Genomic DNA, 26,697 nt, shown 5'->3' with positions numbered 1-26,697 from the left:
TGAGTGCACTGTCATAAGGATAACGAACATCCACATCCTTCCAACTCAGATTCTGTTCTTGCTTTTGTTCCATCAGATTATCAGCTCCTCCATGAGAAGAGAGTTTGTCATCTTTGCGGCATATGGAGCACCCAGTCACATGCTTTTTGCTTTTGTAGGCACTCAATATACATTAGATTGAGAAACCTTGATTTTTAAAATCTGAGTATTAGAGAAACACTTGTTCCTCCTCTCATGTAATAATACACAGTGGAAGGAACCGTCCCCCTCCCCCTCTGACCCCTGCACACGTGTACACACACACACACACTTGCAGCATTTCTTTTTCCCTGCATTCCCTCCTCTGCATGGGGGCTGTGTCTCACTGACTGAATCCCCCCAGGCCACCTTCCCTGGGGTCATCACACTCCTCTCTGCATTTCCTACAATGAGCTGGGAAGGCATGCCCACTCTTGTCCCTCTTGGTGTAGTCCTTGTCCACGCGGCTCCGTGGGTTCCTCTGCAGCCCCTCTGTGTGTCTCTTTCCCTTGAGTAGACAGGACGCATGGTCTAGATTTAGGGTGAGAGGGTTTTTTTTAAATCGAAGTGCAGTTGATTTACAGTGTTTCAGCTATACAGCAAAGTGATTCAGTGATATGTGTGTGTGTGTGTGTGTGTGTGTATATATATATACCTTATACATATACCTTTCTCAAATTCTTCTCCATATAGGTTATTATGAGATATTGAATACTGTTCCCTGTGCTATACAGTAGGACCTTGTTGTTTATCCATTTCATGTATAATAGTTTGCATTTGTTAATCCCTAGTTCCCAACCCATGTCGTCCCACACCCCCATTCCCCTTTCAAGTTCCAGTTCAGTTGCTCAGTCCTGCCCGACTCTTTGCAACCCCATGAACCGCAGCACGCCAGGCCTCCCTGTCCATCACCAAGTCCCAGAGTTCACCCAAACCCATGTTCATTGAGTCGGTGATGCCATCCAACTATCTCATCCTCTGTCGTCCCCTTCTCCTCCCGCCTTCAATCTTTCCCAGTATCAGGGTCTTTTCCAATGAGTCAGTTTTTCACATCAGGTGGCCAAAGTATTTGAGTTTCAGCTTCAGCATCAGTCTTTCCAATGAACAGCCAGGACTGATCTCCTTTAGGATGGACTGGTTGGATCTCCTTGCTGTCCAAGGGACTCTCAAGAGTCTTCTCCCACACCACAGCTCAGAAGCATCAATTCTTCGGCGATCAGCTTTCTTTACAGTCCAACTCTCACATCCACACATGACAACCCATTCCCCTTTAGTAACCATAAATTTGTTTGCTATGTCTATGAGTCTGTTTCTCTTCTGTAAATTAGTTCATTTGTATTATCTTTTTAGATGCCACATATAAGTGATACCATATGATATTTGTCTTTTCTCTGTCTGAATTAATTCACTCAGTATGACAATCTCTAGGTCTGTCCATGTTGCTAAAAATGACATCATTTCATTCTTCATGTCTGAGTTATATTCCATTGTGTGTGTCTGTGTGTGTCTGTGTGTATTTAGATATACCATACCCTCTTTATCCATTTACCTATTGATGGACATCAGATTTATTTTTTAAGCACAACATGTGAGTGCGCGCGTGCTCAGTCACTTTAGTCCGACTCCACATGTCTGACCCTATGGACCGTAGCCCACCAGGTTCCCTGTCCACGGAGAGAGAAGCTCAACGTAACATCTATAATTTCTTCTGTCCCGTATATCTACATAATCATAATCAATTTATAGAATTTTTTAAGTTTTAAATTTTTAAATGAAGGTTAATTCACCATATTGTTTCATTTTAATTTATAATTCATCAATTTCACCATGTAATTCAGTTTTTGCTCTGTATAGTTCAAGGCTATGTTGTTGGATGCTCACAAATTTATTTTCACATTTTCTTGGTGGAATGTTCTTTATCTCTACTAAAGCTTTCTATCTTACATTTTATTTTACTTCATTTTATATTAACACTTATATACCCTTTGGTCATTTGCCTGTTATATTTTTTCAATACTTTATTTTAAATCAATCTCAGTTTATTTTTTTTTAAGTTGGGTCTCTTGTAACTGCATATATTCAACATGATAGACTGAATTTTAGCAAGTGAGTTTAATCCATTTACACTTGCTGTGATTATTATATATTTATATTCTCTTTGTATTTCCTTCATATATTTTCTATTTATTATCATTTTTCTTTCTTTATTTTCCTGCCTCCTGTTAAACTGTTAAAATTATCTGCATTTTCTTATATCCCCTGCTCTCATGGGCACTCTAGAATATATCCCTTTACCCTTCATAGAATACCCTATATTTTTAAAATAACTTGTATTTCAAAACCTGAAGTTAATATATATCTTTATAGTCCTCTATGAAAAATATAGTGCTTTAGTATTCTGTTATCAGAACACACACCCACACCTACACACACACTTTGTTATTGCTGATTAGTCTTAGTTAGAGGATTATGTTTTCAGCACATTTATCAGGTTGTGTGCCTCCATATTTTCCTTACTGCTTTATGTGCCTCCAATTTTTTAAGCCATGTGTCTTCCTTCTAAGCTCACTTTTCTTGTTAAAATTCATCCTGTAATCACTTTTTCAATTAGAATCAGTTAGTAATAAATCCTCTAGAAATTTACATCTCTGAAAATGTCTTAATTTAATGTTTACTTTTGAATTATGGTTTACCTAATTGTAAGTTTCTAGGCCAATGTGTATTTTCCCTCAAAATATTGAATATTTTGTAATATTTTGTATTATATTATCCACTGTCTTTTGTCATCAGCTGTTTCTAATGAGAATACTGTTCCCTCCCCTCATCTTTTGTAGATTATTTGGGATTTTTTCTTTGGGGGCTTGAATTTTTATTTATACTTACTGTTTTTCAGTTTCATTATGCTATATCTGGGCTTCCTTGGTGGCTCAGTGATGAAGAATCTGCCCGCAATGCAGGAGACCCAGGATCGATCCGTGGGTCAGGAAGATCTGGAAAAGGAAATGGCAACCACTCCAGTATTCTTGCCTGGAGAATTCCGTGGACAGAGGAGCCTGGTGGACTACAGTCCATGGGGGTGCAAAGATTCAGACAAGACAGGAGCGACTGAGCATGCACACACGCATGCTGTATCTAGCTATAGATTTATTTTTATTTCTTTTGGGGTTTTTTTGTTATTTTTCTCTATTTTAAATCAAAGAATTCAAGTTTTTTTCAGTTCTGAAAAGTATCTGTCATTATCACAGTAAATATTATTTTCTCTCTTCACTTTTTTTGAAACAGCCATCAGACATTTGTTGAAGTCTCTCAAACTCTTCCCTATAAATTTTAATTGTTCTTTCATATATTTTTACTTTTTCCTTTGTGCTTAATGTGGGTAAATTCCTCAGAAGTATCTTTCAACACACAACTTATTTTACTATAATCAGATTTTATCATTCTTATTGAATATATGCATATATACATATAAGATGAAAATACATATGTAATATATTACTACATGTATAGCATGTATTATATATAATATATGCAACATACACATAAAACAAAATTATATATGTATAATATTTATGTATATATTTATATGTGTGTATATGTATAATTTCTAAGATTTTCAGTTCACTCTTCTCTATATTTTCTTATTTAACTTCTAAATTTTTCATAGTTTCTTATTTTATTTATGGATAGTGTCTCTTCATTTCTCTTTGATAATCCTAAACATGTTTTTCAAAAGTCTAATTATTTGGGGGGGATGAATTTATAGTTAATTTTGTTGTCTGTTTGACATTAACTGCTTTGTTTTGTAATCTTGGCTTGTGAATGTATTCTCTCCCTCTATCTGTTTCTTCACCAGCTTATCATTAGCACTTTGGCAAACTTTTAGTTGATTCCACCTGCATCCAGACTCCTACCTTGGTAGTAAAGTTGTCACTGATGGAGTCCTGGGCTAGTTGTTTTGGTTCAATTCCTGGTAGGTTTCTGCTTATGAGACAACGTCTGTGTCCCCCCAATTCCCTGAGTAGGCTCAGCTTCAGAGAGACTGATCCCATCCTTGCCTTATGTACTGTAACTGGGCAATTACCTGTGGTCTGCTCTTCCCATGGATGACTCTAGGTTAGCTAGAGAAGGGTCCGTGGGATTTCCTCACAGCTCACAGGAGGGAGTGATCTTGAAGAGTGGGCATTATAAACTGACGCCCCAATGTCAGCTCTTACTTTACCAAGTCAGCTCCCGGTGCTGGCACAGTGGAACCCTTTGCCTGCTCACTACACAACTCTTGAGATTATGATCCTTAGGGGGCCAGCGCCTGTTCCTTCCTGGCTGTCAGCCTTCATGCCCTGAGCCCTACTCGCGCTGTCCTGGAGAGCAGGAGGGAGCTTCCCAGGTCCTTCACTGTCCCTCCTGAGACTATCTCAGGAGACGCTCTCCTCCAAACCCTCTCTACCTTCTCCCATCCAACTCCTAGAAATCCTTGACTCCACAGCAGGGTAATTTTTTTTTTAATGATTTGACCTGATGCCATCTAGCTTTAAATTTTGAATAGTCTGCACTGTCCTTTGAAGTCTGACACAGGAAAATTGAACCTTTTTGAATATTAAAGCTAAAATGAGTGGTACCTTTTGCTTGTTGTTGTTTAGTCACTAAGCCGTGTTCAACTCTTTGACGACCCCATGGACTGTAGCCTGCCAGGCTCCTCTGTTCATGTAATTTCCCCACCAAGAATACAGGAGTGAGTTGCCATTTCCTCCTCCATGGGATCTTCCTGACCAGGAATTGAATCCACGTCTCCTGTGTCTCCTGCTTTGCAGGCAGATTTTTTTTACCTCTGAACCACCAGAAAAGCCTAAAGTACATACGTAACCAAACACTTTCTGGCTCTATATGTTCAAGGAAGACTCAGGAAAAATGAGTCAATGTTTGAATATTTAAAGAACTTCCAAACTCTTAGAAACACAACTCTTAGGTCACTCAAAAAGCCGTGGTGCTCACAGACTCTATCCTTTATAAGACGTGGGTCAGGTCCCCCAGAAATCCCACTTGCTATGCATCCTGGATTAAGCAGAACTTCTACTAGGAACACTGATTCTCATGGGCTGATGAGTTGGGTGATCAGTTTCAAGCTTGAAAATTCTTGAATCTCTAGGAAAGTTTATACCAGAAAGAGACAACCTCCAACATAGTTCTTTTGAAAAAAAAAAAAAAAAAAACTGAACAGAGTCCAAGTGTTTGGGGAAAACAATGAAAAGGACACACCAGCTTGGAATGATTACTGTACATGAAAGTTGACAGAGAAAAGAAAGCAAAAAGCTGCCTCCATCTGGAATCTGCTCCCAAACACTGGAAGCAACCCCAGAGTCTCAGGGCCACAGTTGCTGCTGCAGGCACATTTCTTTCCCTTACCAGATGGGAAATTCTGTAACAAGAAATACCCCTTCTCTCTAACTGTAAGCTACAGCTGCATATCCAGAATTCATTCTTAATGCTACACCGGATGGGATCTAAAAGGATTTTTCACATATTGTTTCATCTCACATGATCTTAACAGGATTACTGTCATCCTCATCTTAAGAGATGGAGAAACTGAGACAAAGAGATTGAATGACTTGGCCAAGATCACAAGGCTAAGATATTGTTGAGTCAGGACTTACCAGATCCTTCCAGGACAATAAATCTTCCTTTCCTTTAAAATGGATCACTTGAGCGTGATGTATTTTTGTGTGAAATCCCATGTGAGTAAACCATACATTCTATAATCGCTCAGATGGTCTGGATTCCAGAGACGCTCTAGGAAGGAAGACAAACACTATACAGTAAGAATAAACTAGTACAGGGTGGAAGGAATCTGATATAATCAACCTACCACTAGTGCCTGGCTAGTACCCTTGAAGGAAGGTGTCACACTGAAGGTTCAGCACTGGTCTGTGCTGTGGGCAGTTAGGTCAACATGCAGAGACGATAACCAGATCCAGTTTTGTGAGAGGGAGTCTTTGCTATGTGATACTTGAATAGTCTCAAAACCTGTTCTGGCCAGCTCATCTAAGGAACTGCTGCGCAAGCATTGAGGTGTCTGAGAAGAGAGGCAGGAACATCTGCAGGATAAGCTGCCCATCTGGTCAGACAGGGTGGTTGTTTAGGGCCTTCCCTTCAGTAGGTGCTCTCTAGGCGTAACAGGAGATGACAAGTTGCACACAGTTTGTGATCACTCCCAAAGATTTCTCCATATGCCTCTTCCTCAGACTCCTGAACAGCTATCTAAACCGTCTGCCACTGTTCAAAGGATCCATGTGTGTCCATACTTCAGATCGTTTCCCCTCCATAGAATGACCCCCTGGACAGATTTCCTTTCACTCGGGGTTACTGTTGAGTGTGGCTGTAGCAGGCACAGTCCATTTTCAGTGAGCGCCAATATACTAGCTGACTCATCTGTGAACCAAACCTTATTTCCTGCTTTTCTCCCTATTAGTCAGGAGGAATTACCTTGATATCATAAGTACAATTTCAGGGAGGGAGAGGCAAAAGTGCACCTGAGATAGATAAAGTGGAATTCCGGTCCTGTTATGAGACTGATGCACCTTTATGTGATTCCTCGGGTGACCTCTGGACCTACCGGGATGTGATCTGAAGGTGCCATTCTAGCATTTGCGTGTCTGCCCAGCCTGACCTCGTGACTCACTGCATCTGATCACAGATAGCTTGTGTTGTGAAAATCAGCCACATAGTCAGTCACTTGATATCCTATGATCAAGCACTCAGTCTCTTCTAGGGCTTTCTTTTTTCAAACATAAGTAGTTCTCTGCCCAAAAGTCCTGCTGTTACAAGAATCCTGGAAAATCTGCAACATGCCTCTAATATTAGGCCTTTTGAAAGACTCCATCCACAAAGGACACCTCTAGTATCTTGGGCTCTGCCAGGCCACAGAGGCTGAAAAGCAGAGCAGCTTGCACCATCTTCTATAGAGCTGTTTCTTCCTTCACAGACCATGAGATCCCTAAAAACATCATCTGTGTGACAGACCCCTGAATTTTGTACCATGCATCTTTGCTGTCTGGTATGTGTTTCTCTTCCTAAGGAATCCAGAATGTTTCCTATACCCTGAGTCCACTTGGCATGATGTTATCAGCATAGTGGACCAGTGTAAATAAAGCTGCTGCAAACATCCTTGTACATGTTGGTGGGCACATGCATTCTTCTTTCTTGGATATACCTAGAATGTTCAGGTTGAGTAGACAAAATCCAATCATTTTCCAAGGTGGATATACACATTTATACTCCCATAATCAGTGTATGAGCACTCCAGTTGCTTGATCTTAATATATATATTATATACATAAAATATATATAGTCTAATTTATCCATTTTTTCTTTATCATTAGGACTTCCCATATCCTGCTTAAGAAATTTTGGCCTACCTTCGTATTCTCCTGTGTTTTGTCTTCAAACTTTTCTTTCGGTTTTGAATGTCTATAGTTTTCATAGATACTGCTGAATTTCTCTCGATTATTCTCATTTACATTTCTATCTTTAGTATTATGAGCTAGCTTATTTCCCCATATCGTCCACAACACCAGGTATTGTTAAATTTTTCATGTTGGCAACGTGACATGAGGTGATATTTTGTAGTTTTTAATACTTTTTTTGTATGACTGAGGCTGAAAATACTGCATTTATTCATCTTTTTTTTCCTTGAAAATCCTCTTCATATCCTTTGCTTATTTTTTTAATTGGGGTATAGTTGCTTTACAATGTTGCGGTAGTTCCTGCAGAAATGGAATTGTAGAGACATGGAAGGACCTAAAAGCTGCTTATTTTTTTAAATTGAACTGTACACTTTTTCCTTACTGATTTGTACAGATTCTTTATAAATTACAAAGTCAGCTCTTTAACAGTGTTATAAGTGTTACAATTTTCCTGGTTGACTGGTGCTCTTTTGGCTGACTTTATGAAATATTTTACAAAGTGATTGCATATTTATGCAACTCAAATGTATTAACTTTTTCTCTGTATGTTTTTTAGGACTTTTACTATACCTTTCCCCACTTTAATACTTTCAAAACTTGGTCATGTCTTCTGAGCGTATTATTGAATTTATTTATTATGTTTCAATCTTTGAGCCATCTGCAATTTAATGTAAGATGATGTAAGTTATCTAATTTTATTTGGTCCTGTATCAGGGAGCATGCTTTGTAATGGATACCATGTGGACAGGGTACCTGAGCATCATTCTCTTAGTCAGGTTAAGCCCCAAAACATTGATTCCAAGAGAGACCACAAGCCTCCCATCTACCTTGAGATAGGTCCCATGGTTACTGTATTCCAGGTGTATATACATTTCTTTCTCTTGTTTCACCCCCCATCCCCAAAGAATTGGCTCACCTTTTAAGTACTATTTTTTTCACTTGTCTCTTTAGGAACTGTTCTCATTCTCTTCACAAAGGGAGAAAAAGAGGTGAAATCTATACATTATAATTGCTGATCTGAACTGTATGTGAAAAGATAGACTTAACAGAAGCCCTCCGAGTACCATACTTTCCAGCCTGTCATGCTCTCTACTGGTCTTACCTACTTCTTTCCTTTTTCAGCTTTCGATTGCTGGAGATATTTCGCTGAAGGAAAATTTGATTTTTCTGCCATATTTCTGCTCTCTAGTTGGGGTGAGGATGAAGATGTTGAGATGACAGGAAGTGGCTTTTTTGCATCATTTCTCTCGGTTGCTTACTGACCCATTTGGTTGGTTACTCCATAGGCTAATGAAATTGTCCAGACTTTTTTTTAATTCATTCTTCCCTCATTTTGAATTTTAAAAGTAGATACCACATGTCAATTCTTACATAATTGTCTCCTTCTATTCATGATTAACACTTTAAGTTATGGAATAAGCATGTACCCTTTCCTTTGTCTATATGTGATTAGAGGTTTGTCTATATGTGATAAGAGCCCCTTATCTTATACCCAGTAGAAGGCAAAACTAGAAAGCATTTACAAAATAACATGAGAAAATATGATCTCAAAGTAGGGAAGATGTTCTAAATAAGACACAAAAAACATAAACCACAGGAAAAAGCTCATGAATTTAACCACACTGAAATTAAGAGCTTCTGTTTACCACTTCAAAGTAAGTGAAAAGAGAAACTAAGAGCTAGAATTAAATTTGTAATACACACAGTAAATAAAGGATTAGGATTTAAAACATCCAAAAACAAGCAACAAAAATTGTGACCAAAATGATTTTTAAACGTGCAAATTAAATAAACAGGAATTTCACAGCTGAGGAAGCATAAATAGTACTAAACATATGAAAAGATTTTCAATCTCCTAGTGATGAGGCAAATGGAAATTAAAATTGCAGCAAGACACAGTTTCACAGCCACTCGAATGATAAAAGCTAGAAGTCTCATAATACCAAGAGTTATCATGGATGTAGAGTAAGGGAAACCCCTTAATCCGTTATAGGATTCCTATAATCCTTATAGGAATGTGGGGCTTTCCTAATGGCTCAGTGGTAAAGAATCTGCCTACCAAGGTAGGAGACAGAGTTAGATCCCTGGGTCAGGAGCATCCCTAGAGAGGGAGGAGCCTGGCGGGCTACAGTCCATGGGGGTCACGAAAGAGTCGGCCCTGACTTAGTGATTGAAACAGCGACAATAGGAATGTAAACTGCTGCAACTTTGGGGAACATTTAAGTATTATTTAGGAATGTTGATCGTGTACATCAACCAAGATTCCCCTCTAGGCAATATTTTCCAGAATAGCCCGTGTTCGTGTGCATCAGAAGACATGCACAAGAATGTTCAAAACTACATTATGCCACTCTAATATTCATCAACAGAAGCATGGATAAGTCAGATAGGGCAAAGTAACTCAGTAGAATATTAAATAGCAATGAAAAATAACTACAGCTACATCAATGTGGATGAATGCCAAGTGCATGTATATGTAACAAACCAGTCCCAGTAGACAGAACCAAGCAGTATGTTTTCTATGAATATTTTTATGGGTGGTAGAATCTCCAGTGAAAATTCCGGGATCCTAAACTTATTTGCATACAGCTGAGAAAGATGCCATTTAAAGAGGGAAATTTTAATTTGGAGTTAAGTCCATGAGAGTGAAGGAGAGAATGAACTTCACTTTACTTCTTTCTCTTATTGTGGTTAGGAGTGATATTATACAGGTGGTAATTGTATGATTCCTTTTTTATTTTCAGTAATTACCAACTTGTAATCTACCAATCAAAAACTTACAGTTGATAGGAAGTACAAGAACAAAAGTTTTTAATGAGCGGTGTGAGTAAGAAATTGAATCACGCTCCAATACTTCAGTTTGTATTTCAACAAACAAGGAAATTCTAGCCACAGTACAAGGAAACCTAGTCATAACACAACCATCCAAATCGGGATGGCTAACTTGGGGTGGACACTGACGTTAACTTAGATGTTGATTACTTTCATCTAATCCTCACACTTCATTCAAGTTTCACCAATTGTCTCAATAATGTGCTTTATAACAAAACACCCAGCATAAGTTGCATTGAATTTCCTCCAATCTGAAACATTTCCTTAACCTGTACATATTTATGACCTTGACACTTTTCAAGATGAGAGGCCAGCTATTTTGTAGAACACCCCTCAATTTACATTTGTATGATGTTTCAGGATTCTTAGATCTAAGTTATGCATCTTGGCAGGAATATCACAGGAGTGATGCTGTGTACTCGCCATCCTATTCGGGTTCATCTTTCTCATTTGTCCCATATGGATGTCATTCACCTCGATGACATGAAGATACCACTGAAAAAAAGGGCCTGCAGGCTTCTCCACTGTAAGGTTAGTCTTTCTCATTGTCATTAGTAAGTATTTGGTGGGAAGGTAAATTGAAACTTTGTCAACACACTATTTCTCATCAAATTTTCCACTTATTCACTTACTTATTTATATCTATTTGAACTCATGGTTCTCTATATCATTTAGTGAATTATCTGATTATTCAGTGGATAATCTGCTACTACACTATTTATTTGGATCCTCCAGTTGTCCTAGATTTGAGTATCAGGAACCTATTCAAGTCGACTAAACTTTTTAGTACTTTCTGTATCTTCCTTTGATCTCTTCCTTGCTTTCTGGGTCAAAAAAAAAAAAGAAAAAAAGATGTTTCAAGCTTATCTTATCCTTTCCCTGCCCCATCTCTGGAATCTGCTATCTTTCCCAGGGGCCCTGGTTTTTCAGAGAGAAAAATGGCATTTAGAAGGCACCATTTGAGTGGTGGTTGTGCTCATTGCTATGGAGGTGTCTCCCCTCACTCTCAATCAGCAAGAGAAGACAATGTATTCACAGCTATACTTATTTCCATATCTAAATATACTTTAAAAACATGAATTCACACAGATGTCTCCAACTGTAGTTCCATACTGCAAATTATCCTCTTCTCATGTTTGTAACCCACTTCTCCAACAGTGAGAAATATGGTTTTCACTTCCTTATATATTTCCTTATTTGAGTAATCCCTCTGTGTAATCAATCTTCTATCTCAATGCTGCTATCTCCTGCCCAGAAGAAGTGCCCTCCTCTCTCAATTCAGCTCTGACTCCTAACCAAAATGAACTTTAATGATTTCTAAGCTTCCCAGGTGGCTCAGTAGTAAAGAATCCTCCTGCCAATGCAGGAGATGTGAGTTCGATCCCTGGGTCAGGAAGATCCCCTGGAGAAGGATATGGCAACTCACTCCAGTATTCTTACCTGGGAAATCCCATGGACATAGCAGCCTGGTGGGCTACAGTCCACAGGGTTGCAAAGAGTCAGATACAACTAAGCAGCTGAGCATGAAAGCTTTACTAAACTTGGGACAGGTATCTTCTGGGTTATAGGTCCCTGACTAAAGGCCTCCCTTTCCTTAAAGCATTTACTTTAGAAAATTTGTTGTTGCAAATTACTTCTCTGCTCCTTTAAAATGTATGCAAATATTCTCCCAGCCTGGTTCCGGTTTTATAACCCAGGATTGTCCTTCTCAAGCACCAGGGAACGAGGTATTTGAAATGTAAACATCAAAGGAGATAGCACCCCTGTTTCCCAGTATCTGTGAGAGGGTGGAAACCTTGGATGCATGTCAACTAGCAAACCCAGGGGGCCTAATCACAGAGAAAAACGTTTGCAAAGTAAGCAACACAGTGTCCTTCAGGCACCCCCCTGACCAACCTACCACATAGTAGTCCAGTTTTTTCCACTAATTCATTCCAGGGTTTAAAAACCTTCCCGTGTTTTACTTCAGAAGAGCTGAATTCAGTCTCTCTCTCTCCCCACTATTACCACAGAGGTGGTTTAGTTGCTGTCGTGTCCGACTCCTGTCCAGGGGATTTCCCAAGCAAGAATACTGGAATGGGTTGCCATTTCCTTCTCCAAGGGGTCTTCCTGACCCAGATATCAAATCCTGGTCTCCTGCATTGCAGGCTAATTCTTTATTGACTAAGCTACGAGTTCTCCAATAAAGTCTTCCTTGCCTGTTTAACTTTCCTCAGTGCAATTTTTGACACTCTTCATTTTAGGATCTTCTCCCAGAGGCACACTCTCTCTTCTGCTTGGGCTCTAGTAGCCCACACCAGATCAATCCTCCACTGAGACACTCTGCTCACTGTGCTAGCGCTCCAACACCACACCAGGCTGCCCCTGCACACCCTCCACACCTCCGTCAGGCTCGGATTCCCAGCACTGGGTCACTCCCACAGAGGGATACTCCCTTCACACTATGCAGGTTCTGACCCGCCCCACCTCGACCGCACCCCCACCCTGCCAGGTCATCCGCCTTCCTAGGCCTGACTTGCCACTCTCCCACCGTAGACATCTGCTTTTCTCTGCACATATGATTTAAGGACTGAACTGCTTGAAAATGGAAGAGAGATAAAAAGAAGGTAAGGGAAAGAAAGGGGAAGATGAAGACTTCATTTTATTCTAGACATTCTCGCCCTGTCTATATATTAGAACTGCTTAGGAAGCTTTTAAAAATTTACTGACATGTGGCTTTGTCCCTAGAGATGTATGATTGCCCAAAAGCAGTCCTGGGCGTTTTCTGCTTTTATTGAAAACTCCAGGTGACGTTATTGTGGAGTCTGGGTTCAGAAGTGCACCCTTAGGTACAAAGAAGGGGTATATGAGAAAGCCCACTTGAAGCCTTCAATTTTGCCCATTAGGTAGGAAGAGATGTCACCAGGGGAGGATGAGGGGATCAGAATTTTCAGGAGATGGGAAGTGGAGAATCTAGTAAACTGTACTTTTCAGAGAGGGAGACAAAGTGTAATAAAGAACAAAAGACTGTGGACATAGTGCTGAACTTAACAAAAACTACAGCAAGAGTCCTACTGGGGTGGATTGTTCATCTTTAGCATATTGTGGAACACAGGAACATTCGCATTCCAAAAGTCCACACTCACTTGGGTTTTCGTAGAGTCCACCAGTTTGGTAAGACACCTGGGAGTATCAGTAGACATTATAGCTCAACTATAAAAATGATCTTCACTTAATGAAAAAATGTTCATCATATTCTTAGAGAATTTTGCTTACCAAGGTTGTGGGGGTGTGTATGTTAAGATTTGATTGTTTATTAATTATATCATTCCATACAATTTTAAGTAAACAGACTTTGAGAAAATACACTGGGAGATTTAAACAGATGATGGTAATATTGATGAAAATATTCAAATGTATTACATAAGATAGTAAGAGGCACCACTTCCACTATCATCCCCCAAATTTGTAGATTTCATATAAGAATAAAAATAGTTCATGGCATTCTTTATAAGTCTATGAACCATGATGTGTGTGTGTTAGTCACTGTATCCAACTCTGTGACTTTAGGGACTGTGGCCTGCCAGGCTCCTCTGTCCATGGGTTTCTCCAGGCAAGAATACTGGAGTGGGTTGCCATGCCCTTCTCCAGAGGATCTTCCCAACCCGGGGATTGACCCAGTTCTCCCATACTGCAGGCAGATTCTTTACCATCTGAGCCAGCTGGGAAACCCTTGAACCATGATGCACCTAAACAATGTCAAAACGTCAAAACAAAGCATTTCTTCTACTAGCAGATGTAGCAGTTTCAGTTTCTTTAAAAACCAACAGCAGAAGCTAATGCAACATGGCAAAGCAATTTTCCTACAATTTTAAAATGCAAACAAATTAACAAAAACTATACACACAATCCCCAAAGTTGTCATATTCCAGTGGTTCTGAATTTTGATATTCATATCAGAATAATTCAAGAAATAAAATGTGATTCAGCATTTACTGAGCAGTGTTCACTACCTATTTGAAATTATATATTTCAGAGCCTGGTAAAATTTCTCAAATATTAAATTTATATTTGAAAAATATATGAATAGAAAAAAGTATAATGGAAAACAAAGATTGCATTTGGATAATATGGTTCCTCCCCTTCTTTCTATATTCTGTATTTCTTAAGTTTGAAAATGAACTTCAATTATATTCATAATTAAACAAATTAATGTTCTAATTTTTAAAAAATAATGAAATTCATATAAGTATTAGCTTGCAGGGACTGCCATAACAAATCTCTTCAGATAAGATGAGTTAAAAATCAAAAATTTATTTGCTCACAGAGGTTTGAAGACCAAGATCAAGGATTTGCCAGAGTTGGTTTCTTTTAAGGCCTCTATCTTTGACTTATAGATGACTGTCTTCTCCCTGTGTCTTCTCATGGTCGTTCATGTGTGTGCGTGTGTGTGTGAGAGCATGTAACACCAATCTCTTCTTACAAGGAAACCAGTCATATCTGGATTAGGATCCACCCTATGACCTCATTTTAGCTTAATTAACTCTTAAAAGACCTTCTCTGCAAATACAGTCACATTCTGAGATAAGGAGGGTTAGGGCTGCAACCTATGAATTTGGGGAAACAGTTCAGCCTGTAACAGACACTTGGATTACTCTGAGCTTTCAGTGTTTTCCCAGTATTTTTTTCTATAGGTTTTTTGTTTTTTTTCACCTCATTTTCTTAACTCTGGATGACTTGAAACTGTGTCTGGTGGACAGGTTCTCAGCAATCGTTCAACTTTGTTGATTTTCTGTGATGTTAATCTTTTAATATTTTATAACCATTAACATATATTTACATATATTTACTATTTTACAAACCTAAAGAAATATGTTCGAAAGCAAAACTGAAACTGTTTGCATTTCTGCTTCCTCACTCTGCTTCTACACAGGGTCAGGGTTCCAGGAGACAAGTAAACGTCAGAACCTAAAGCCTTATTTTTTAAAAAGGATTCTAACAGCCACACATCTCCTACCCATGAGAAGAAGAATAAGAAAGCAAAAGTTAAAAAATCAACCGTTTAGAGTTTCTGATATAAGAAGTTTTCAGAAGAATCCTGGTAAGTTTCCCAATCGTTACACTTTTATTTTTTTTATGCTTATGAGGAAACTGCTATTTTTATAAACTCCAGCTGTACTTTTTAATTAAAAAAACATGTGCTTGTACATAAACCATTACTTGTAAAACTATTGAAAGTAGAAATATCAGTGTTTTAATTCTATATCAGTATATCTAACTAAGACTATCTTTGTAAATGTTCTTCTAAAAAGAAATGGATCATTAAGTATATTTAAGGTGATGAGGGGGTTTCTGGTCATGGGGCAGTGGGGAAAAACGATACAGAAACAATGCAAAGACCATCAGAAAGTTTAACATAAAAGATTGTAAAGGAACCTGTGGTCATGTGCAATTCTGCCTTCCAGAACTTGCGATGTTATTAGCAGTTCAACAGAATATTTAATCAAAGATAACATCCCCCGGAGGCTATTTTTTAGGTTAAGTGCTTCCTTCACATCCATCTCATACAGCCATTTGGTTTAAAAATTAAAATGAAAACTTATGCTTAGGAAAATAAAACTAAGTTTGGCTTGTGTGTGGTTTCAGTTCGTCAGACCATCAAAAGACAGTGTGGGTAGCCTTCCTGGGCAGCAGCCAGGATTCTGAATGGTCTCTCCCCCAGTCAGCTCTCAGTCGCGTGAAGCAGAACAACTCCTCAGGGCATGATATCTGGGATGCTACTGAGGACCTTCGTCTTCCCTGGTGGCTCAGCAGTAAAGAATCCACCTGCGATGCAGGAGACTGAGGTTCAATCCCCGGGTCAGGAAGACCCCCTGGAGAAGGGAATGGCAACCCACTCCAGTGTTCTTGCCTGGAGAACTCCATGGACAGAGGAGCCTGGCGGGCTACAGTCCATGGGGTCGCAAAGAGTCGGACACAACTGAGCAACTAACCAACAACAACTGAGAATCCCTTGAGATGAAGGTGGGTGAGCACCAGTTCTCATCCTGAAGAGTTCTGCTGATTTGGCGCTTCTTAACACCTCAAGAGAGAAGACTGGAGGAGTCGCTGGAGAACGGAATCCTGTAGCTCCTTTGTCAATGATTAGTTACTACTACTGCTAACAAGATTTGTGTTCATGATTATTTCAAAGCAGGAAGATGAGGGCCCCTAGGAAACCAAGACTGTGGCAAGGCATTCTCAAAATTTGTGCACACCAGTCATTTTGACCTTTATATATTTCCAACTATATACACACATGCATACATACGGTCTTAAAATCGATGAACTATAAACTACTGAATATAATAGGTTAAAATCATTATATGTCACCACTCCTATCACGTGGGAAAGAGGAGTTGAGAAACTTTTGAAATTATAATCAGTCCACAGATATTTTTAGAGAGTTTAGCATATTTTATTGAGACCAGGTATTGTTGATGTTTATATTTAACAGAAGAAAATACATTTAACATTACATTTAACAGAGGAATAAATGTCAATGACCTTATGTGAGAAAAGTATTTCTATTTCCCTGGTATCTATAGGCAGAATCTGAACAAAAAAATGTAACAGAAAACTGTCACCTGTTAGATGGCACGAAGTTCCCTTTGCAGCATCCCCCATGTTAGACACCAGTGAGTCACTGATGGTTTAGAAGCCAAAGAAAGAACTCTAAAAATAAGGGACTGACTACACATGGAAATCAAGGAAATTCTTTCTTTTTTTAAATTTATTTTTAATCAGAAGATAATTACTTTACGATGTTGTGTTGGTTTCTGCCGTATAACAACGTTGAACCAGCCATAAGTATACATATTTCTCCTCCATCCTGAGCCTCCCACCCACCCCACCCATCCAGCCCCTCCAGGTTGCCACAGAGCACTGGGCTGAGCTCCAGAGGGAAATTCTTGATGTGTTGCTTCATTTCCAGAAGGTTGGGCCTTATTGGAATATTGTAGTCACTGGTTAAATCAAAAGAGAAAATTTGGAGTCTGTCCTCTGAGTCCTTAGGATATGCAGAGAGAGGGGAGGTGGTTAAATTACTGAAAGCAGACCTGGGCTAAGAGAAGGTATTGCATCAGACCCTAACAGACTATGTCTGTGGAAAGAGGCAGGTGCCTCACGTGGAGATCAGCTTCCCTGAGCAGAGGCCTCAGGTGAAAGCAGCAGAGGGGCTGAGGCTCCAACCCCGAGGGCCCAGGAGAAAAAGGGACCCACGCGGGGAGAAACCTGGTTTGGGAAATGGCCTCATCTGGGCACTGGGAGTGACACAGCAGAAAAGTTTTATGGAGTATTATGGAACTGGAGTACCTAGAAGGACTGGGGGAGAAAACACACTAACTTTCTTTTCCTTTTGATAAAACTTTTTTTTTTTTTTCTTCTTTTGTGACCAGATGATTGAAGCTAGAGTTAGGTCTGGCCTAACAGGCAGCAGAGTAAAGAAAGTTCTCCAGATTTCAGTCTGGGATTCAAGCCAAGGAAAATAAGTGCCCTAGTGTAAGGAGCAAAAATTCCTTGACCCAGACATTGCTAACTCAATGGCTTTCAAAAATTCATTATTTTTAACTACTCTAAGAAAATAGGTTATTCGCTCAACAAATTTTTGTTAAGAAGCTGCCACATGCCAGGCACTGAAAAATAGTGAACAAAACACACAAAAACTCTTGACACAGAATAATGGATAGAACAGAAAATAAAAAGGTAAATAAGTAGAAATAGATGGAATGGAATACTGGATTGTGATAAGTCCTACTAACTTTTTAAAAAAGCCAGATGAGGGAAAGGAGACATCGGGAGATGGGATAGTATTCAGTAGGCGGCCAGAGCAGTGCCTCTGTGAGCAGGTGATGTTTGATAAAGACCTGAAGGAAGTGAAGGAGTGAGCCTGCTGGTGTCCAAGGATATTCCAGGGAGAGGAAACAAGTAGAGAGCTGGAAGCAGGAACAGATGCCACCTTCGAGGAGCAACAGGGAAGTCAGAGAGCCGTAGCAGATTTAGAGACAGAAAAATTAAGCTGAGATGTTATATCAGAGGGGTAATAGGGTGCCTGGCCATCTGAGGCCTGGGCTTCCCATGTGGCACAGTGGTAAAGAATCCACCTGCCAGTGCAGGAGACCCAAGAGACACGGGTTCAATCCCTGGGTCACGAAGATCCCCTGGGCAGGAAATGGCAACCCGCTCCAGTGTTCTAGCCTGGGAAATCGCATGGACAGAGGGGCCTGGCGGGCTACAGTCCATGGGGCCACAATGACTCAGACACGATTGAGCAAGTAACACACACACATGAAGTTCATAATAAGGGGCTCAGCATTCACTGCAAGTCAGACGGGAAGCCGCTGGAGGAACTGAACAGAGTGATAGGGTGTTACTTACTTTTGGAAAGGTCACTCCAGCCGAGATTTTGAGATGTCCCCAAAGGGATCAATTACAGCAAGGGTGAAACTCGTGAGAGAGCCACTCCTCAATTTAGGAGAGAGATGATGGGACCTGGACCAGGAATGGAGGGGCTAGCTGGCAATCGGATGCCTGTTTTGAAGATGCGACCTATAGCATTTGCTCCACACTGAATGTAGAATGTTGGAGAAGAGAAAGAGAAAGTATGCCTGCAACAAATCTTGAATGTTTATTTAATTAAAATTATTTATATTTAGGAAGAGATGCCATGTAGCTGAAGAATGTGCTTTTAAATTTTCTACACTTGAAAAATTTTCTAGTAAAAAGTTAAGGGGAAAATCTGTCCCGCAAACAGTTTCTAGTAACAGTCCAATCAAATGCATTTTAATTTTGCTGTGATTTTTTAATGTAATAGATTCTCAACAAATATATCCTCAGGTAAAGTTGGGCAATGACCAGGTCTTCTCTTCTCACACCTCTGCTTCCTCATAGATGCCTTCTGGGATGTAACTCCTGTAAATTCACAAGAAAATGCAACTCCTCTAAAAGCGGGAGATCAAAGAACCTCTTGAAGACCTATTTCAAGTTGCTCTTGTGAAAAGGAGGAGTTTTCAGAAAAGTCCTGGTAAGTTTCTAAGAATTAGAGATATCTGTTTCATCAACTTTCTTTAAAAGCTATCTTTAAAAACTAATTCTAAAAACTAAAGCATAACTTTGGAAATGAATATACTTTGAAGTGTACATAAGCCATTTCTAACAAAATGATTCTAAAAGGAATGAGAGATCTCATTGCTTTCATATACCCATCGCCAGATGCCACTGTTTAAACAAAAGAAACCTTCCAACCAGCAAGGTGCAGAATGTTTCGGATGGTGGAAGGCTCTGGAGATGAGGCTAGAAGAACTAAGTAAAATTTAGATCAGAAGATCAGGAGTTCAAGCGTACCAAACTGTGCAGAAAATTGTGACTACATGCAGCTATGCAAAACTCTGTCCGACGTAACTCAAGATGGGATCAAAAGTTTTTGTTGTTGCTGTTGTTGTTTAGTCACAAAGTTGCATCCACCTCTTTTGCAACCCCATGGATTGTAACTCCCCAGGCTCCTCTGTCCATGGGATTTCCCAGGCCGAGAATACTGGAGTGGGTTGCCATTTCCTTCTCCAGAGGATCTTCCCAACCCAGGGATCGAACCCTAATATCCTGAATTCTTTACCATTGAATCATCAGGAAATCCCTATCAAAAGTTTACATCGAGTTAAAGATGAAAACCTCCCAAGTTTAATCAACATTTTACTCAAGGCTTTCCTTTACAATTAGCTTGTATAAAGACTATGAGAAGAATTACATAATTTTAATGTAGTTAAACACAGTCCTAGAAAATGAAACTAGCTAGCTTTGTAGGTTCAGTCTGAACGAACATCAGAAAGGCATATGCGTGCTGGGCTCTGGCCAAGACGGAACACCCTTTCTGGGAGGCATGAGCTCCTTCAGGCTGCCGAGGCCGTTTCCTCAAGGTGGGGGTGGGCACCAGCTCTCACCACAAAAGCTGCTAGTTTGATCCTTCCTGCTCACCACTCCCCAAGAGAAAAAGTAAAAGACTTTAGGGAATGGATCCTGAGAGTAAGCACTCATAAAGGGAACTCTGGGTTCAAAACTTTCCCAGAACAGAATAAAGAGGTAAACTGCAATTCTGCCCAGCTCCAGGAGCAGCTCGCCCTTTACCCATTTTAGACATAGATGTTTCTAGTGCATTTCTTTTGAAGAAGCAAAGCAAAAACAAGCAACAAACAAGACAACACTGGTTCTGGTCCAATTGCCCTATACATCACAATGAACGGTAAAACAGATTAGCTGAGAGGAGACATAATTTAATTATGAAATAGTTTTCCTGACCACAACTCCCCCACCCCTTTACTTACACTGTGTAGTCTTGCCAAACATAGAGGTCTCTCATGTTTAAAAATATGCCAACACTCCATAACGTAAATCTGATCAGGTGATGTTCATGAAAGGAGTTTGTAAGCCTCAGAACAGTGAACTAGATTAAAGCTCTGTATAAACACTAACAAACCATTACTGAAAAAAAGGTTGAAGACAGTGATGGGCCCAGGAGTTATATTAAAGCACTGTGAGAAATTTTTGCTCTAATTATTGTCACCTTGAATTAAGTACAATATATGACTCCAGACCAAATAAGGATCAGTGACCATATAAGTTGCTCATATAATTGACAGAGTGCAAAATTCATGTGAAAGCATTACCAAATATATAGTAGCTTCAAATCAGTATGTATCTTCTCAGCTCCCATCATAAGAGAGGGCAGTTGAAAAATTTGTTGATGTTATAAAGGGTCTTCATTTTTGAATAATAGGGGAAGCTTTGAGATAACGCAAAGGATTTAAAAAAAAAAAAAAACTGGCTTGAGAAGAACAGATGTCAGTCACTCTATTCCATCTCCCTGGATAGAATTCCTGGGAGAATTTAAACAATGAAGGAGAAAGCAAGAAAGAGCCTGACTCCCTGTTAGATGGCGCAAAAAAAAAAAAAAAAAGATCACTCCCACCATCCCCACGTCACACACGCGCACATACACATGCCGGTGCGCGCGCACGGTGTCTCCGGGCAAGTGATAACCTGTAAACAGGAAATCCTTCATGGGCTTTTTCTTGTAGAGTTCCGGGCCAGAGGCAAATGCCATAATCATTGGCTCAAACAGGAGAGAAAACCTAGAACTTTTCTTTACAGTCTTTGGGGGTGCCCAGGGAAGCTACGGGTGGGTAGCTTACTGAGAGAAGACACCGGCTGAGAGAAGATAGTGCCTCAGACCCGGGCAGGGCAGGTCTGTGGAGAGTGATAAGAGCATCTCCAGAGTCAGGTCTGGCTGGCTGGCACAGGCAGACAGTTTCAAGAGCAGAGGATAATGCAGAGAGCCCCTGAGTCTAGCTCACTGAGGCTCTAAAGTAGAAAACCCTGGAAACAGGGTGAGGCAGGACAGCCAATGGAAAAGGCTTATACTTAGAAAATAGGCTTAGCGTGCAAGCCCAGCAGTGCCAGCCCTCCACTGAGCGAGTTACACAGGTAAGTTAGAACTCTGTTTTCTCACTTGTGAAGTGAAAATAAATTTTGTTTGCAAGCATCTGGTAAGGATTAAATTGAATAGTGTAAGTTATGGATATGTATCTGGCACTTAGTAGGCGGTTATTAGAATGAGATAATTCACATACTATAAAATTCTCCCTTTTAACTTATACAAGTCAGTGGTTTTTGGTATATCCATAGAGTTGTGCACAATCAATTTTAGAACATTCTCATCACACCCTTAAAAATCCTGTACCCATTAATAGTCAGTCACCATTTACCCTATCTTCCAGCCCTTGGCAACTACCAATCTACTCTCTGTCTCTATGGATTTGCCTATTTTGGACATTTCATATAACTGGAATCACATAATATATGTTCATTTGTAAATGGCTCCTTTCATTTTGCATAATGTTTCCGAGGTTCATCCATGTTATGTTATCATGATTTCATTCCTTTTTATTGTTAAATAAATTCCATTCATCCATTGTATGAATATACCACATTTTGTTTATTCAGTCATGAAGACAATTTATTTTTGTGAAGCACTAAATGAGTATTGCTTTGTTGATCTAAGATGGGAGTGTTTTACCAAGTTTGCCAAGATCGTCTTGAATTTAAATAACTGTCTTTGTCACTCCATTTCAGTCTTTGTTTAAAGTCCTTTATTCACTGATAGTCTATTTCAATCCCCTTCTCCTAAACATATAACCTTAGTTTTCTCAAACTGTATTGTTTACCCCTTTTCCAATACTCACCTTCACATTTAGTATGTCATAGGTACATCAGTTTATATGATTTTAAATAAAAACAGTATTTTCCCAATAGTTGGAAAACTAATTATCACGCTGGAAACAAGGAAATGAACAACTGGATGGATAGTTTTTTTTTTCCATTATTTATACCTAAGTTAAGTATAAATTGAAGAAAATTATATCCAAGAATGTTTCTTCAAACCATTTTAATGTTTTATTTTTTAATTTTTATTAGAGAAAATAAATATCATTCCTGAATACCAAATATACATGAGTTATCTAAGAGCCAGGATATCTTTAAACATGGTTGGCTTCTACTAATCACTGTGAAGCCACGTCACAATACCTCTGAAGGATAGATAAATACAGACTATTTGAATCAGCAAATTCTTTAGGAACAATCATTCTATTTTCCAGCTTCAACAATACTCTCAATATTTCCTCAAAACACTTGACTAAATAAACAGAGACTGGCTTAGACAAAAACTTACAGTAAGCTTGATAGCACTCTGAAGGAATAACTAGTATATTAGTGTGGAAATAGCTATGATAAGAAATGCACAGCCAATGTGGGATTTTAAATCATGTGAATAGTATTTTAAGTTACCAAAAAGACTCTTAACAAAGAGACATGGAACAAAGTGGAAGAAAAGTTTGTTTTGGCTGTACCGTGCAGCTTTGGAGATCTTAGCTCCCTGACCAGGGATAGAAGTCAGACCCTAGCAGTGAAAGTGCAAAATTCTAACCACCGGACCACCAGGGAGGTTTTAAGAGGCATCAGAGGTCTCTGCTTAATGCTGAGTAACCCTTGAGTAAATAAAGTGTACCTATGTGCTCTGACTTTAACCAATCTTTTTTTTTTTTTTTTAACAGTCTGTGGAATAGAGACTGTTGTGCAAAAATACCTAGTCTCTGTGGGAAAACTGGGCATTCCCAGTGGACAGTTGGCAATGATTATCTATTGCTCATAGGATATAAGCCAGTTTCTGAATGCGGTCGACTCTTCAAGGAGCCTCATGTGTCCAAAAGACTGAACACATGCATTGGCTATAAATAGTCATAGGAATATTCATTTTGTTCTTACAGTCTTAGAAAAATGGAAAGCGGCATTCAAATTAGTCATGGCACACAATTTATAAGTCCATCCACAAAGAAGAAATTAGTAAGAAATCGAGAGTTAATAGGAGATATCCACATGGTCTCCTATTATTTAAAAGATATTCATTGTGTGCAAAGGAGCAAGAGCTGCCTGGTAGAACACAATATCCATATGTGATCCTCATAATGTCGCTTTATTTTGTTCTTTCAACTACTTGTATTAACTTTCCATCTGTGCACTCAATATATATAAAGCAGATTGACTTTGCTGGCTCATCTTATAAGTTCTGAAATGATGTTCCTTGTACCTATTGTAAAAATATAAACATTGAGTGTCACATTTGACCCTTCCTAAGATGGTGAGAACATATTAGGCATTCTAACATAAGGCCATATAGTTTGGACACCAATTAAACTAAAACACCTTTTGCCCACAGATGTGGTAGGGTAAAATTGTGATATTTGGCAGCCTCAGACTCTTGATACAGATATGCTGAGTATCATTATTTCTTTATTCCTAAACTTACCGGGTAAGATTACACCAGTTCCTTATTTCACTTTGACTGATAGAGGGATCTGATGCGAAGACTCACCATGCCTTAAAGAGTATTGCTTCTGGTAAGAGTTTGGATGAAGGCTTGACAGTTTCTTAAAAAGTTAAACATGCAGCTGTTAATATTTGATCCAGAAATTCCTTGCCAGGACTGTTTACCTAAGAGAAATGAACATACATGTCTGCATAAGACTTGTGCAGAAATAGTCATAGCAGCTTTCTGCATGACTGCCAAAAATGGAAATAGCTCAAATGTCTATTAAAAGAAAGTTGGATAAACAAAGTGTGGCATGTTAATAAAACAGAATACTATTCAACAATAAAAAGAAACAATCTATGGATACATGCAACATTTAGACCAATCTCAATGACATTATATTGAATAAAAGAAGTCAGTCACAGAGGAGTACATTCTATATGATTCTAGTATTTCAATTCTCAGATAAGGTTAAGCTAATCTGTGTGTGTGTGTGTGCCAAGTCACATCAGTTGTGTCTGACTCTTTGTGACCTGTGGACTGTAGCCTGCCAGGCTCCTCTGTCAATGGGATTCTCCAGGCAAGAATACTGGAGTGGGTTGCCACGCCCTCCTCCAGGGGATCTTCCTGACCCAGGGATCGAACCCATGTCTTATATCTCCTGCATTGGCAAGAGGATTCTTTACCACTAGCGCCACCTAAGAAGAATGGTTTCCTCTGGAAGGGGTTAGTAGTGACCAAGAAGGGACATGGGGTGACAGAAATGTTCTGTGTCTAGATTGGGGTGGCTTGTCAAAATTTTACAGTGCACTCCAGCTTTACCTCAGGGCAAGTATAGCTGAAATAAGAGTAACTGAATGTAAAACAGAGAGGGAGAATAGCAGAAAGTCAGTGGCTCTGAAGCTGAGTGATGGACAGTGTTCATTATGCTGTCCCGTTTACTTTGTTTGTAAAATTTTCCAAAGAAATTGTGCTGTAAAAGTCTAGTTCATGATGTGAGGAAACAGAAGCTATAGTTTGATGAGTGGGAGGACAAAATATTATGACACATGCTTCTCCTATTGGCAAATCTTTTGCTGAAAGATTACAGAAGAGTGAGATTGTACACCAGAAATGTTAATAACCATGAACACGGGATAGAAGTCAGTTAGATCTTGTTTTTCCTTTTTTTTTTCCATAGTTGTTTCTGATTTTTTAATTGGACACATATTAGTCTTTTAGTTAGAAAAATATACTATAAATATTACTGTCTTAAAAATACTAGGACTTCCCTGGTGGTCCAGTGGTTAAGAATCCACCTGCCAATCCAGGGGACACAGGTTTGATCCCTGGTCCAGGGAGACTCCACATGCCATGGGGTAACTAAGCCCATGCATCACCCACACTCTAGAGCCAGCGAGACACAGCTACTAAGCCACTGTGCCCCAGAGACCATGCTCCACAACAAGAAAAGCCACAACAGTGAGAAAGTTGCGCACCACAACTGGAGAAGGCCCAGCACAGCCAAAAATAAATGAACAAATGTTTTTAAAAGTTTTTAAACATTAATAAATAACACCGCCCCCCCACCTCCCGCCAAGTGACTCTCAGTCCTAATTTCTCTGAAGCAATAACAACAAAGGTAATGTACTCCGGATGCTTGCAAAAATCCTGTCTCATGAGCTAAGAGGCTTCTTGGTACTGTAATATGGCAATACTTCCTTCATCTGAGAGAAAGAGGAACATGGTCAAATGTAAACCTTTTGGTGGTTTTGTTCATAAGAGAAATTTTATATAAAAACAAGAGCATGGGATGAAAACATGAGCTATTCTACAGAGCATTTCTAGATCATGACCGATTTTTCTGTACTTACTACATTATAACAATTTTATTAGTGCATAAGGACCCCAAATGAGTTAAAAGAGAAACCCTAATCAGATAGTATCCAGGGAGCTTAACTTTGAACACTCTTAAAGGGATCTTCACTCTTTGGTTTATTGAAATAATTTTTTAAAGATAACAAACCTCATTCCAACAAAGAGTTTAAAAGAAGGCCTGGAAGGGAGAAGGAACCTCCCTCTATCTATAGCAAAGAATTCCTCTCAAATATAGATCATGACTGCCAGTGAGACAGGTCACATCCCAGGATTATTCAGAGGCTGACTCCCAGCAGGAGAGGGCTGATGGTTGAAGAACCAGACTGAGATCTTAGAGTGCAGGAGAAAAGAAGGAGCTGGACAACATCAGAATTCACCAGCAGAATCTACTCCCTCAGGTGGACAGACATAACTGGTTCCGTTTTCTATACAGGACTGTTTGAGGAAAGAGTTGGCCCAATGAACTCATATGCAATAGCAGGACTGAACCAGCAGGGTGGGTGAAGTAAGGAGGAATCCAGGCAAATAGTATATGCACATCTAGATCATGCATTCTCAACTTACCTCTAAAGAGTAAAAATTGCTTCTTAGAAGCAAAAAAAAAAAAAAAGGGAAAAAAATCAGGCCTTTCTTTAAAGTAGACCTCATTGTTAGAGC

The 26,697-nt window shown here is 39.4% G+C and overlaps 1 protein-coding gene across 1 annotated transcript in view; it reads left to right on the top strand.

Annotated features, from left to right (window-relative positions):
* Positions 1 to 15,219: 15,219 nt before the first annotated feature.
* SAMD9 (sterile alpha motif domain containing 9) overlaps positions 15,220 to 26,697 on the top strand; it is a 34,227-nt gene continuing 22,749 nt past the window's right edge. Inside the window, exons 1-2 of the mRNA XM_065938832.1 lie at positions 15,220 to 15,387; positions 19,215 to 19,347. The gene's annotated coding sequence lies outside the window, so the exon portion shown is untranslated. The remainder of the gene's footprint in view (positions 15,388 to 19,214; positions 19,348 to 26,697) is intronic.

Source organism: Muntiacus reevesi, chromosome 6, assembly GCF_963930625.1.
Source record: "Muntiacus reevesi chromosome 6, mMunRee1.1, whole genome shotgun sequence".
Taxonomy (NCBI): domain Eukaryota; kingdom Metazoa; phylum Chordata; class Mammalia; order Artiodactyla; family Cervidae; genus Muntiacus; species Muntiacus reevesi.
Note: the sequence above shows the minus strand (reverse complement) of the source record. Positions and strands in the feature narration are given on the sequence as shown.